The sequence below is a fragment of the Hyla sarda genome, chromosome 6, assembly GCF_029499605.1.
Source record: "Hyla sarda isolate aHylSar1 chromosome 6, aHylSar1.hap1, whole genome shotgun sequence".
Taxonomy (NCBI): domain Eukaryota; kingdom Metazoa; phylum Chordata; class Amphibia; order Anura; family Hylidae; genus Hyla; species Hyla sarda.
In genome coordinates this window covers 210,200,618-210,214,306 of record NC_079194.1, presented here as the reverse complement: position 1 = coordinate 210,214,306, position 13,689 = coordinate 210,200,618, and the positions used below count along the sequence as shown (strand labels likewise).

The following is a 13,689-nucleotide window of genomic DNA, read 5'->3' as shown; positions in this document are numbered from 1 at the left end:
GGTCTTTAAAAGGGATGAATTTATAGGTGAAAGGGGCCTAAAAACGCAGGACGATACCTGTAGTGTGAAAGGGGCCTTAACTGTTCCTATTCTTAGACAAGCCCAGCCTATCCTTCAATCTCTACACTGTACTAGCTAGAGCAGTGTTTCTCAACCAGGGTGCCTCCAGCTGTTGCAAAACTACAACTCCCAGCATGCTCGGACAGCCAAAGGCTGTCCGAGCATGCTGGGAGTTGTATTTTTGCAACAGCTGGAGGCACCCTGGTTGGGAAACACTGAACTAGAGTAACAGAATTTCTGGACCACCGCATGTCAGATTATAGGAATGCCCACGTAAATAAAGATTTCCTTATCTACAATCCAGACCTGGATGTGGGCTTTATCCCCAGAACTGCATAGGTGCTCTGAGCATTTCTAGTCAGTGGCAGGTGGCAGTGCCAGGTCTCCATACTCCTGTGGGTATCTGCTGGACCATGTCGGCGGTCTAGGAGAAAGAATGACACGGTGACTGATTCCCTTTAGTGCTGCGTCACGGAGAACGCACAGCAAATGTTCCCATTAGAGACAGACTGTCCTCCAAGGCCCCCACAGGACGGGCAGGCCCCCCACAGGACGGGCAGGCCCCCCACAGGACGGGCAGGCCCCCCACAGGACGGGCAGGCCCCCCACGACCCCCACAGGACCGGCTGTCCCCCACGACCCCCACAGGACCGGCTGTCCCCCACGACCCCCACAGGACCGGCTGTCCCCCACGACCCCCACAGGACCGGCTGTCCCCCAGGACCCCCACAGGACCGGCTGTCCCCCAGGACCCACACAGGACCGGTAGGCCCCCACAGGACCGGCTGTCCCCCAGGACCCCCACAGGACCGGCTGTCCCCCAGGACCCCCACAGGACCGGCTGTCCCCCAGGACCCCCACAGGACCGGCTGTCCCCCAGGACCCCCACAGGACCGGCTGTCCCCCAGGACCCCCACAGGACCGGCTGTCCCCCAGGACCCACACAGGACCGGTAGGCCCCCACAGGACTGGCAGGCCCCAGGGCCCCAAAAGGACGGGCAGCACCAGTGACCCCCATAATAGTCCTGGGCACACACTTCAATGACTTCCTCCACCCTGTACTATATAACACCTATGATGCCTTAAAGGGGATTTCCAGTTTTACCAAAATAAAGCTTATCACCACATCAGAGGAGTTAGGTAACTTTGCATACTTTGTGCTTCTACCCTTCACCATTTCCCAGACCTCTGCTTGGTGTCAGTGAATGGAGACACTGTTTACATCCAGTACAGACGTAGTTGTGTGTGATCAGGACCGCCTGCTGCTGGATACACACTGCACATCACATACACTGTATAGGTGACAGCGCCACTACTTGAGGTCATGTGACCCCCGTACTCACCCTCCGGGGAGGACATCAGGCTGCACGGTCTTCCTGCATTACATGAGGCAGCACTTCACGGTGACCAGCTGATCGCACAGGAGTGACAAGTCCCGGGGCTGCGGTCAGGGCAGAGGGGGAGCCTCCAGGGCACGGCTGTCAGCGGGGCCGGGCACAGGGCTGACGGGGGACGGGGTGACACATGGGGGGGCCTACGGGCTCTGACGTCTTCACTACAGGTGGCCGCTGAGGCTCGATCGTAGATACCAGGTCCGAGGAAGCTGAAGGACCCGCGATGACGTCATGGTCACATGATCAGTCACCTGACCAGATGGGAGGAGGGAAGTTAGGGGGTGTGTTGTAATGCTTGTTTACGTGAGGCACAACCATATAAGCAGAGTGTAGGCTGACAGCTGGGGATAGTGCCTTTGTATGTAGCAGAGCTGTGTGTTCATACATACATACATACAAGGGAGAAGAAGCATGTAGTCAGCAGAGCTGTGTGTATACAAGGGAGAAGAAGCATGCAGTCAGCAGAACTGTGTGTATACAAGGGAGAAGAAGCATGTAGTCAGCAGAGCTGTGTGTATACAAGGGAGAAGAAGCATGTAGTCAGCAGAGCTGTGTGTGTACAAGGGAGAAGAAGCATGTAGTCAGCAGAGCTGTGTGTATACAAGGGAGAAGAAGCATGTAGTCAGCAGAGCTGTGTGTGTACAAGGGAGAAGAAGCATGTAGTCAGCAGAGCTGTGTGTACATACATACAAGGGAGAAGAAGCATGTAGTCAGCAGAGCTGTGTGTACTCAGGAGAAGAAGCATGTAGTCAACAGAGCTGTGTGTACACAGAAGAAGCATGTAGTCAGCAGAGCTGTGTGTACACAGGAGAAGAAGCATGTAGTCAGCAGAGCTGTGTGTACACAGGAGAAGACGCATGTAGTCAGCAGAGCTGTGTGTACACAGGAGAAGACGCATGTAGTCAGCAGAGCTGTGTGTACACAGGAGAAGAAGCATGTAGTCAGCAGAGCTGTGTGTACAAGGGAGAAGCAGCATGTAGTCAGCAGAGCTGTGTGTGTACAAGGGAGAAGCAGCATGTAGTCAGCAGAGCTGTGTGTGTACAAGGGAGAAGAAGCATTTAGTCAGCCGAGCTGTGTGTACAAGGGAGAAGAAGCATGTAGTCAGCAGAGCTGTATTTATACTAGGGAGAAGAAGGATGTAGTCAGCAGAGCTGTGTGTACACAGGAGAAGAAGCATGTAGTCAGCAGAGCTGTGTGTATACAAGGGAGAAGAAGCATGTAGTCAGCAGAGCTGTGTGGGAGAAGAAGCATGTAGTCAGCAGAGCTGTGTGTATACAAGGGAGAAGAAGCATGCAGTCAGCAGAGCTGTGTTTACATACATACAAGGGAGAAGAAGCATGTAGTCAGCAGAGCTGTGTGTACACAGGAGAAGAAGCATGTAGTCAGCAGAGCTGTGTGTACACAGGAGAAGAAGCATGTAGTCAGCAGAGCTGTGTCTATACAAGGGAGAAGAAGCATGTAGTCAGCAGAGCTGTAGGTACAAGGGAGAAGAAGCATGTAGTCAGCAGAGCTGTAGGTTCAAGGGAGAAGAAGCATGTAGTCAGCAGAGCTGTATTTATACTAGGGAGAAGAAGGATGTAGTCAGCAGAGCTGTGTGTACATAGGAGAAGAAGCATGTAGTCAGCAGAGCTGTGTGTATACAAGGGAGAAGAAGCATGTAGTCAGCAGAGCTGTGTGGGAGAAGAAGCATGTAGTCAGGAGAGCTGTGTGTATACAAGGGAGAAGAAGCATGCAGTCAGCAGAGCTGTGTTTACATACATACAAGGGAGAAGAAGCATGTAGTCAGCAGAGCTGTGTGTACACAGGAGAAGAAGCATGTAGTCAGCAGAGCTGTGTGTACACAGGAGAAGAAGCATGTAGTCAGCAGAGCTGTGTCTATACAAGGGAGAAGAAGCATGTAGTCAGCAGAGCTGTGTGTACACAGGAGAAGAAACATGTAGTCAGCAGAGCTATGTCTATACAAGGGAGAAGAAGCATGTAGTCAGCAGAGCTGTGTGTACACAGGAGAAGAAGCATGTAGTCAGCAGAGCTGTGTCTATACAAGGGAGAAGAAGCATGTAGTCAGCAGAGCTGTGTGTACACAGGAGAAGAAACATGTAGTCAGCAGAGCTATGTCTAGACAAGGGAGAAGAAGCATGTAGTCAGCAGAGCTGTGTGTACACAGGAGAAGAAACGTAGTCAGCAGAGCTATGTCTATACAAGGGAGAAGAAGCATGTAATCAGCAGAGCTGTGTGTACACAGGAGAAGAAACGTAGTCAGCAGAGCTATGTCTATACAAGGGAGAAGAAGCATGTAATCAGCAGAGCTGTGTGTACACAGGAGAAGAAACGTAGTCAGCAGAGCTATGTCTATACAAGGGAGAAGAAGCATGTAGTCAACAGAGCTGTGTGTACACAGGAGAAGAAGCATGTAGTCAGCAGAGCTGTGTGTACACAGGAGAAGACGCATGTAGTCAGCAGAGCTGTGTGTACACAGGAGAAGAAGCATGTAGTCAGCAGAGCTGTGTGTACAAGGGAGAAGCAGCATGTAGTCAGCAGAGCTGTGTGTGTACAAGGGAGAAGCAGCATGTAGTCAGCAGAGCTGTGTGTGTACAAGGGAGAAGAAGCATTTAGTCAGCCGAGCTGTGTGTACAAGGGAGAAGAAGCATGTAGTCAGCAGAGCTGTATTTATACTAGGGAGAAGAAGGATGTAGTCAGCAGAGCTGTGTGTACACAGGAGAAGAAGCATGTAGTCAGCAGAGCTGTGTGTATACAAGGGAGAAGAAGCATGTAGTCAGCAGAGCTGTGTGGGAGAAGAAGCATGTAGTCAGCAGAGCTGTGTGTATACAAGGGAGAAGAAGCATGCAGTCAGCAGAGCTGTGTTTACATACATACAAGGGAGAAGAAGCATGTAGTCAGCAGAGCTGTGTGTACACAGGAGAAGAAGCATGTAGTCAGCAGAGCTGTGTGTACACAGGAGAAGAAGCATGTAGTCAGCAGAGCTGTGTCTATACAAGGGAGAAGAAGCATGTAGTCAGCAGAGCTGTAGGTACAAGGGAGAAGAAGCATGTAGTCAGCAGAGCTGTAGGTTCAAGGGAGAAGAAGCATGTAGTCAGCAGAGCTGTATATATACTAGGGAGAAGAAGGATGTAGTCAGCAGAGCTGTGTGTACATAGGAGAAGAAGCATGTAGTCAGCAGAGCTGTGTGTATACAAGGGAGAAGAAGCATGTAGTCAGCAGAGCTGTGTGGGAGAAGAAGCATGTAGTCAGGAGAGCTGTGTGTATACAAGGGAGAAGAAGCATGCAGTCAGCAGAGCTGTGTTTACATACATACAAGGGAGAAGAAGCATGTAGTCAGCAGAGCTGTGTGTACACAGGAGAAGAAGCATGTAGTCAGCAGAGCTGTGTGTACACAGGAGAAGAAGCATGTAGTCAGCAGAGCTGTGTCTATACAAGGGAGAAGAAGCATGTAGTCAGCAGAGCTGTGTGTACACAGGAGAAGAAACATGTAGTCAGCAGAGCTATGTCTATACAAGGGAGAAGAAGCATATAGTCAGCAGAGCTGTGTGTACACAGGAGAAGAAGCATGTAGTCAGCAGAGCTGTGTCTATACAAGGGAGAAGAAGCATGTAGTCAGCAGAGCTGTGTGTACACAGGAGAAGAAACATGTAGTCAGCAGAGCTATGTCTAGACAAGGGAGAAGAAGCATGTAGTCAGCAGAGCTGTGTGTACACAGGAGAAGAAACGTAGTCAGCAGAGCTATGTCTATACAAGGGAGAAGAAGCATGTAATCAGCAGAGCTGTGTGTACACAGGAGAAGAAACGTAGTCAGCAGAGCTATGTCTATACAAGGGAGAAGAAGCATGTAATCAGCAGAGCTGTGTGTACACAGGAGAAGAAACATAGTCAGCAGAGCTATGTCTATACAAGGGAGAAGAAGCATGTAGTCAGCAGAGCTGTGTGTATACAAGGGAGAAGAAGCATGTAGTCAGCAGAGCTGTGTGGGAGAAGAATCATGTAGTCAGCAGAGCTGTGTGTATACAAGGGAGAAGAAGCATGCAGTCAGCAGAGCTGTGTTTACATACATACAAGGGAGAAGAAGCATGTAGTCAGCAGAGCTGTGTGTACACAGGAGAAGAAGCATGTAGTCAGCAGAGCTGTGTGTACACAGGAGAAGAAGCATGTAGTCAGCAGAGCTGTGTCTATACAAGGGAGAAGAAGCATGTAGTCAGCAGAGCTGTAGGTACAAGGGAGAAGAAGCATGTAGTCAGCAGAGCTGTAGGTTCAAGGGAGAAGAAGCATGTAGTCAGCAGAGCTGTATTTATACTAGGGAGAAGAAGGATGTAGTCAGCAGAGCTGTGTGTACATAGGAGAAGAAGCATGTAATCAGCAGAGCTGTGTGTATACAAGGGAGAAGAAGCATGTAGTCAGCAGAGCTGTGTGGGAGAAGAAGCATGTAGTCAGGAGAGCTGTGGGTATACAAGGGAGAAGAAGCATGCAGTCAGCAGAGCTGTGTTTACATACATACAAGGGAGAAGAAGCATGTAGTCAGCAGAGCTGTGTGTACACAGGAGAAGAAGCATGTAGTCAGCAGAGCTGTGTGTACACAGGAGAAGAAGCATGTAGTCAGCAGAGCTGTGTCTATACAAGGGAGAAGAAGCATGTAGTCAGCAGAGCTGTGTGTACACAGGAGAAGAAACATGTAGTCAGCAGAGCTATGTCTATACAAGGGAGAAGAAGCATGTAGTCAGCAGAGCTGTGTGTACACAGGAGAAGAAGCATGTAGTCAGCAGAGCTGTGTCTATACAAGGGAGAAGAAGCATGTAGTCAGCAGAGCTGTGTGTACACAGGAGAAGAAACATGTAGTCAACAGAGCTATGTCTAGACAAGGGAGAAGAAGCATGTAGTCAGCAGAGCTGTGTGTACACAGGAGAAGAAACGTAGTCAGCAGAGCTATGTCTATACAAGGGAGAAGAAGCATGTAATCAGCAGAGCTGTGTGTACACAGGAGAAGATACGTAGTCAGCAGAGCTATGTCTATACAAGGGAGAAGAAGCATGTAATCAGCAGAGCTGTGTGTACACAGGAGAAGAAACGTAGTCAGCAGAGCTATGTCTATACAAGGGAGAAGAAGCATGTAGTCAACAGAGCTGTGTGTACACAGGAGAAGAAGCATGTAGTCAGCAGAGCTGTGTGTACACAGGAGAAGACGCATGTAGTCAGCAGAGCTGTGTGTACACAGGAGAAGAAGCATGTAGTCAGCAGAGCTGTGTGTACAAGGGAGAAGCAGCATGTAGTCAGCAGAGCTGTGTGTGTACAAGGGAGAAGCAGCATGTAGTCAGCAGAGCTGTGTGTGTACAAGGGAGAAGAAGCATTTAGTCAGCCGAGCTGTGTGTACAAGGGAGAAGAAGCATGTAGTCAGCAGAGCTGTATTTATACTAGGGAGAAGAAGGATGTAGTCAGCAGAGCTGTGTGTACACAGGAGAAGAAGCATGTAGTCAGCAGAGCTGTGTGTATACAAGGGAGAAGAAGCATGTAGTCAGCAGAGCTGTGTGGGAGAAGAAGCATGTAGTCAGCAGAGCTGTGTGTATACAAGGGAGAAGAAGCATGCAGTCAGCAGAGCTGTGTTTACATACATACAAGGGAGAAGAAGCATGTAGTCAGCAGAGCTGTGTGTACACAGGAGAAGAAGCATGTAGTCAGCAGAGCTGTGTGTACACAGGAGAAGAAGCATGTAGTCAGCAGAGCTGTGTCTATACAAGGGAGAAGAAGCATGTAGTCAGCAGAGCTGTAGGTACAAGGGAGAAGAAGCATGTAGTCAGCAGAGCTGTAGGTTCAAGGGAGAAGAAGCATGTAGTCAGCAGAGCTGTATTTATACTAGGGAGAAGAAGGATGTAGTCAGCAGAGCTGTGTGTACATAGGAGAAGAAGCATGTAGTCAGCAGAGCTGTGTGTATACAAGGGAGAAGAAGCATGTAGTCAGCAGAGCTGTGTGGGAGAAGAAGCATGTAGTCAGGAGAGCTGTGTGTATTCAAGGGAGAAGAAGCATGCAGTCAGCAGAGCTGTGTTTACATACATACAAGGGAGAAGAAGCATGTAGTCAGCAGAGCTGTGTGTACACAGGAGAAGAAGCATGTAGTCAGCAGAGCTGTGTGTACACAGGAGAAGAAGCATGTAGTCAGCAGAGCTGTGTCTATACAAGGGAGAAGAAGCATGTAGTCAGCAGAGCTGTGTGTACACAGGAGAAGAAACATGTAGTCAGCAGAGCTATGTCTATACAAGGGAGAAGAAGCATGTAGTCAGCAGAGCTGTGTGTACACAGGAGAAGAAGCATGTAGTCAGCAGAGCTGTGTCTATACAAGGGAGAAGAAGCATGTAGTCAGCAGAGCTGTGTGTACACAGGAGAAGAAACATGTAGTCAGCAGAGCTATGTCTAGACAAGGGAGAAGAAGCATGTAGTCAGCAGAGCTGTGTGTACACAGGAGAAGAAACGTAGTCAGCAGAGCTATGTCTATACAAGGGAGAAGAAGCATGTAATCAGCAGAGCTGTGTGTACACAGGAGAAGAAACGTAGTCAGCAGAGCTATGTCTATACAAGGGAGAAGAAGCATGTAATCAGCAGAGCTGTGTGTACACAGGAGAAGAAACATAGTCAGCAGAGCTATGTCTATACAAGGGAGAAGAAGCATGTAGTTAGCAGAGCTGTGTGTACACAGGAGAAGAAACATGTAGTCAGCAGAGCTGTGTGTACACAGGAGAAGAAACCACTTTAACCTTTAAGAACGGACCCATTTTTAAGCCCTTAAGGACCAGGCCACTTTTCACTGTAGGACCAGAGCGTTTTTTGCCCATCTGACCACTAACTATGGGATGCTTTTACTTTTCATTTTGATTCCCGAGATAGTTTTTTCGTGACATATTCTACTTTAGGTTAGTGGTAACATTTTGTCGATACTTGCATCATTTCTTGGTGAAAAATTGAAAAATTTGATGAAAAAATTGAAAAATTAGCATTTTTCTAACTTTGAAGCTCTCTGCTTGTAAGGAAAATAGACATTCCATGTTTGCATCATAAAGTTGACATGTTTTTACTTTTAGAAGACACCAGAGGGCTTCAAAGTTCAGCAGCAATTTTTCCACAAAATTTTCAAAATCGGAATTTTCCATGGACCAGTTCAGGTTTGAAGTGGATTTGAAGGGTCTTCATATTAGAAATACCCCACAAATTACCCATTATAAAAACCGCACCCCTCAAAGTATTCAAAATTACATTCAGTAAGTGTGTTAACCCTTTAGGTGTTTCACAGGAATAACAGCAAAATAAAGGAGAAAATTAAAAATCTTCATTTTTTATACTTGCATGTAGACCCAGTTTTTGAATTTTTACAAGAGGTAAAAGGAGACAAATACTCTCAAAATTTGTAACCCAATTTCTCTCGAGTAAGGAAATACCTCATATGTGTATGTTAAGTGTTTGGGTGCGCTAGAGGGCTCAGAAGGGAAGTAGCGACAATTGGATTTTGGAGAATGAGTTTTTCTGAAATGGTTTTTGGGGGGCATGTCACATTTAGGAAGCCCCTATGGTGCCAGAACAGCAGAAAACCCCCCCACATGATATACCATTTTGGAAACTACACCCCTCAAGGCACGTAACAAGGGGTCCAGTGAGCCTTTAACACCCCACAGGTGTTTGATGACTTTTCGTTAAAGTCGGAAGTGTAAATGGAAAAAAAAAAATTCACTAGAGTGCAGTTTTTTCCAAAATTTACAATTTTTATAAAGGGTAATGGGAGAAAATGCCCCCCAAAATTTGTAACCCCATCTCTTCTGATTATGGAAATATGTTATGATGTAAAATGCTCTGCGGGTGAACTATAATGCTCAGAAGAGAAGGAGTCACATTTGGCTTTTTGAGAGCAAATTTTGCTGAAATGGTTTTTGGAAGCCCCTATGGTGCCAGAACAGCAAAAAAAAAAAAAAAAAAACACATGGCATGCTATTTTGGAAACTACACCCCTCAAGGAACATAACAAGGGGAACAGTGAGCCTTAACACCTCACAGGTATTTCATGACATTTTGTTAAAGTTGAATGTGTAAATGAAAAATAAAAACATTTTCACTAAAATTCTGGTTTTTCACCAAATTTTACATTTTTACAAGGGGTAATAGCAGAAAATTACCCCCAAAATTTGTAACCCCATTTCTTCTGAGTATGGAAATACCCCATGTGTGGACGTCAAGTGCTCTGCTGGCGCACTACAATGCTCAGAAGAGGAAGAGCGCCATTGAAAAGTGGAAAGTGTATTTGTTTGGAATGGAAGTCAGGGGCCAAGTGCGTTTACAAAGCCCCCCGTGGTGCCAGAACAGTGGACCCCCCCCACATGTGACCCCATTTTGGAAACTACACCCCTCACAGAATTTAATAAGGGGTGCAGTGAGTATTTACACCCCACTGGCGTTTGACAGATCTTTGGAACAGTGGGCTGAGCAAATGAAAAATTACATTTTTCATTTTCACAGACCACTGTTCCAAAAATCTGTCAGACACCTGTGGGACGTAAATGCTCACTGTACCCCTTATTACATTATGTGAGGGGTGTAGTTTCCAAAATGGGGTCATATGTGGAGGGGGGGTCCATTGTTCTGGCACTATGGGGGCTTTGTAAACACACGTGGCCTTCAATTCTGGACAAATTTTCTCTTCAAAATCCCAATGGCGCTCCTTCTCTTCTGAGCATTGTAGTGCGCCAGCAAAGCACTTTACATCCACATATGGGGTATGTTCTTACTCAGAAGAAATGGGGTTACAAATTTTGGGGGGCTTTTTTCCTATTTTCCCTTGTGAAAATGAAAAATTTAGGGTAACACCAGCATTTTAGTGAACATTTTTATTTTTTTATTTTCCCATCCAACTTTAATGAAATTTGTGAAACACCTGTGGGGTGTTAAAGTTCACTTTACCCCTTGTTACGTTCCATGAGGGGTGTAGTTTCCAAAATGGGGTCACATGTGGGTATTTATTTTTTTGCATTTATTTCAGAACAGCTGTAAAATCAGCCACCCCTGTGCAAATCACTAATTTAGGCCTCAAATGTACATGGTGCGCTCTCACTCCTGAGCCTTGTTGTGCGCCCGCAGAGCATTTTACGACCACATATGGGCTATTTCTGTATTCAGGAGAAATTGTGTTCCAATTTTTGGGGATTTTTTTTCCTTTTACCTCTTGTGAAAATAAAAAGTTAAGGGCAATACCAGCATGTTAGTGTAAAAATGTTTTTTTTTTTTTACACTAACAGGCTGGTGTAGACCCCAACTTTTCCTTTTCATAAGGGGTAAAAGGAGAAAAAGACCCTCAAAATTTGTAACGCAATTTCTCCTGAGTACGGAAATACCCCATATGTGGCCCTAAACTGTTTCCTTGAAATACGACAGGGCTCCGAAATGAGAGAGCGCCATGCGCATTTGAGGACTAAATTAGGGATTGCATAGGGGTGGACATAGGGGTATTCTACGCTAGTGATTCACAAACGTGGTGCCTCCAGCTGTTGCTAAACTCCCAGCATGCCTGGACAGTCAGTGGCTGTCTGGAAATGCTGGGAGTTGTTGTTTTGCAACAGCTGGAGGCTCCGTTTTGGAAACACTGCTGTACAATATGTTTTTCATTTTTATTGGGGGGGGACAGTTTAAGGGGGTGTATATGTAGTGTTTTACCCTTTATTATGTGTTAGTGTAGTGCAGTGTAGTGTTTTTAGGGTACATTCACACTGGCAGCGGTTTACAGTGAGCTTACCTGCTAGGAGTTTGCGCTACGGCAAAAAATTTGCCGCCGCTCATACTTGAAGCAGGAGACTTACTGTAAACCTGCCCATGTGAATGTACCCTGTACATTCACATGGGGGGGGGGGGGGCAAACCTCCAGATGTTTCAAAACTACAACTCCCAGCATGTACTGATAGATCGTGCATGCTGGTAGTTGTACTTTTGCAACAGCTGGAGGCACACTGGTTGGAAAACCTTCAGTTAGGTTCTGTTACCTAATACAGTTTTTTCCAACCAGTGTGCCTCCAGCTGTTGCAAAACTACAACTCCCAACATGTACTGATCGCCGAAGTGCATGCTGGGAGATGTAGTTATGCAACAGCTGGAGGTACGCAACTACAACTCCCAGCATGCCAAGACAGCTGTTTGCTGTTTGGGCATGCTGGGATTTGCAGTTTTGCTACATCTGGAGAGCTACAGTTTAGAAACCACTGCACAGTGATCTTAAAACTGTGACCCACCAGATGTTGCAAAACTTCAAATCCCAGCATGCCCAGACAGCAAACTGCTATGAGGGCAGTTATAGTTTTGCAAGATCTAGAGGGCCACAGTTCACTGCACAGTGGTATCCAAACTGTATCCCTCCAGCTGTTGCAAAACTACAAATCCCAGCATGACAGCTTGTCTGTGCATGCTGGGAGTTGTAGTTTTGCAACATCTGGAGGGCAACAGTGTAGAGACCACTGTATAGTGGTCTCAGACTGTAGCCCTCTAGATGTTGCTAGGCAACTTACCGGCTTCCGTCGGTTCCAGGGAGCCAGCTGCATGACATGCCGCCCGCCGATCTCCGACACTGATCGTCGCCCGCAGGGTAAGTGGACTTCAGCGCCGGTCCTCTGTCATTTCCCCATTCTGCCCCGCCTCCGATCTGCTATTGGATGTCACTTCTAGACGCCCAATAGCAGGGATAAGAGGGGTGGCACCCCTGCCACCTCACTCCTATCCCTTCAGGGGTATTGTAGGTGTCTTAGACAACCGCGATCCCCCTTATATTCCGGGTCACCATAGAACCATAATGACCCGGAATCCCGCACATCACAAGTGTGAATTAACTTGCGATTTGCACCGATCGCCGACTTGGGGGGGTCTGATGACCCCCTGGGCTTTTGCGCGGGGTGCCTGCTGATCGATATCAGCAGTCACCCCGGTCCGGTCCAATGTACCCTCCAGCTGTTGCAAAACTATAACTCCCAAAATGCGAGTTGAACTTTTGCAACAGCTGGAGGCACACTGACTGGAAAACCTTCAGTTAAGTTCTGTTATCTAACTCAATATTTTCCAACCATTGTGCCTCCAGCTATTGCAAAACTATAACTCCCAGCATGTACTGATCGCCGAAGGGCATGCTGGGAGATGTAGTTATACAACAGCTGGAGGTACGTAGCTACAACTCCCAGCTTCATGAGACAGCTGTTTGCTGTTCGTGCATGTTGGGAGTTGTAGTTTTGCAAGATTTAGAGGGCCACGGTTTAGAAACCACCGCACAGTGATCTCCAAACTGTGGCCCTCCAGATGTTGCAAAACTACAAATCCCAGCATGTCTAGACAACAAACTGCTGTGTGGGCATGCTGGGAGTTGTAGTTTTCAAGATCTAGAGGGCCACAGTTTAGAGACCACTGCACAGTGATCTCCATACTGCAGCCCTCTAGCTGTTGCAAAACTACAAATCCCAGCATGCCCAAACGGCAAACAGCTGTCTGGGCATGCTGGGAGTTTTAGTTTTGCAACATCTGGAGGGCTACAGTTTAGAGACCACTGTATAGTGGTCTCCAAACTGTAGCCCTCCAGATGTTTCTAGGCAACTCACTGGCTTCCGTACCAGGGAGCCAGCCGGACTTCATCGCCTCCCGCTGCCGCCGATTGCCGCCGCTGACGATGGTAAGTGACCTCCTGCGCTGGTCACAGGACAGTTCCCCCGTTCTGTCCAGACTACTGTGGGTTGGCAGAACGGGGGAACCAAACTTTAACCACCCTGCCCCCGATCTGCTATTTGTCGGTCGCTTATGACCGACCAATAGTAGGGATAGGAGGGGTGGCACCCCTGCCACCTGACTCCTATACCTTCAGGGGGATTGTGGGTGTCTTTGACAGCCCCGATCCCCCTAATTTTCCGGGTCATCGGGTCACCGAAGACCCGTATGACCCGGAATCGCCGCAGATCGCTGGTCTGAATTGACCGGTGATTTGCGGCAAGTGCCGACATGGGGGGTCTCAGGACATTGTCACGGGATGCCTGCTGAATGATTTCAGCAGGCATCCTGGTCCAGTACAGGCACGCCCTGGGTCCTTAAGTACCAGGGAGCGAGGGCATACCTGTACGCCCTGAGTCCCTAATGGTTAAGCAATAAATGTTTCCATGTTTGATAGAATGATGACTGAAGGTTCAGATGTGTGCTTTTCCTAATACTGATGATTTGGTGTGAGCTCAATAAGTAA

General features: G+C 47.6%; 1 protein-coding gene across 3 annotated transcripts in view; it reads right to left on the bottom strand.

Moving 5' to 3' along the window:
* The window catches only part of CYLD (CYLD lysine 63 deubiquitinase), a 73,496-nt gene extending 71,816 nt beyond the window's left edge, over positions 1-1,680 (bottom strand). For 2 of the 3 annotated variants that reach the window (XM_056526362.1, XM_056526364.1), the window contains exon 1: positions 1,404-1,680. The gene's annotated coding sequence lies outside the window, so the exon portion shown is untranslated. Of the gene's footprint in view, positions 1-366; positions 485-1,403 lie in introns of all 3 variants that reach the window. The other variant, XM_056526363.1, reaches the window with a different exon arrangement.
* Between the last annotated feature and the right edge of the window lie 12,009 nt (positions 1,681-13,689).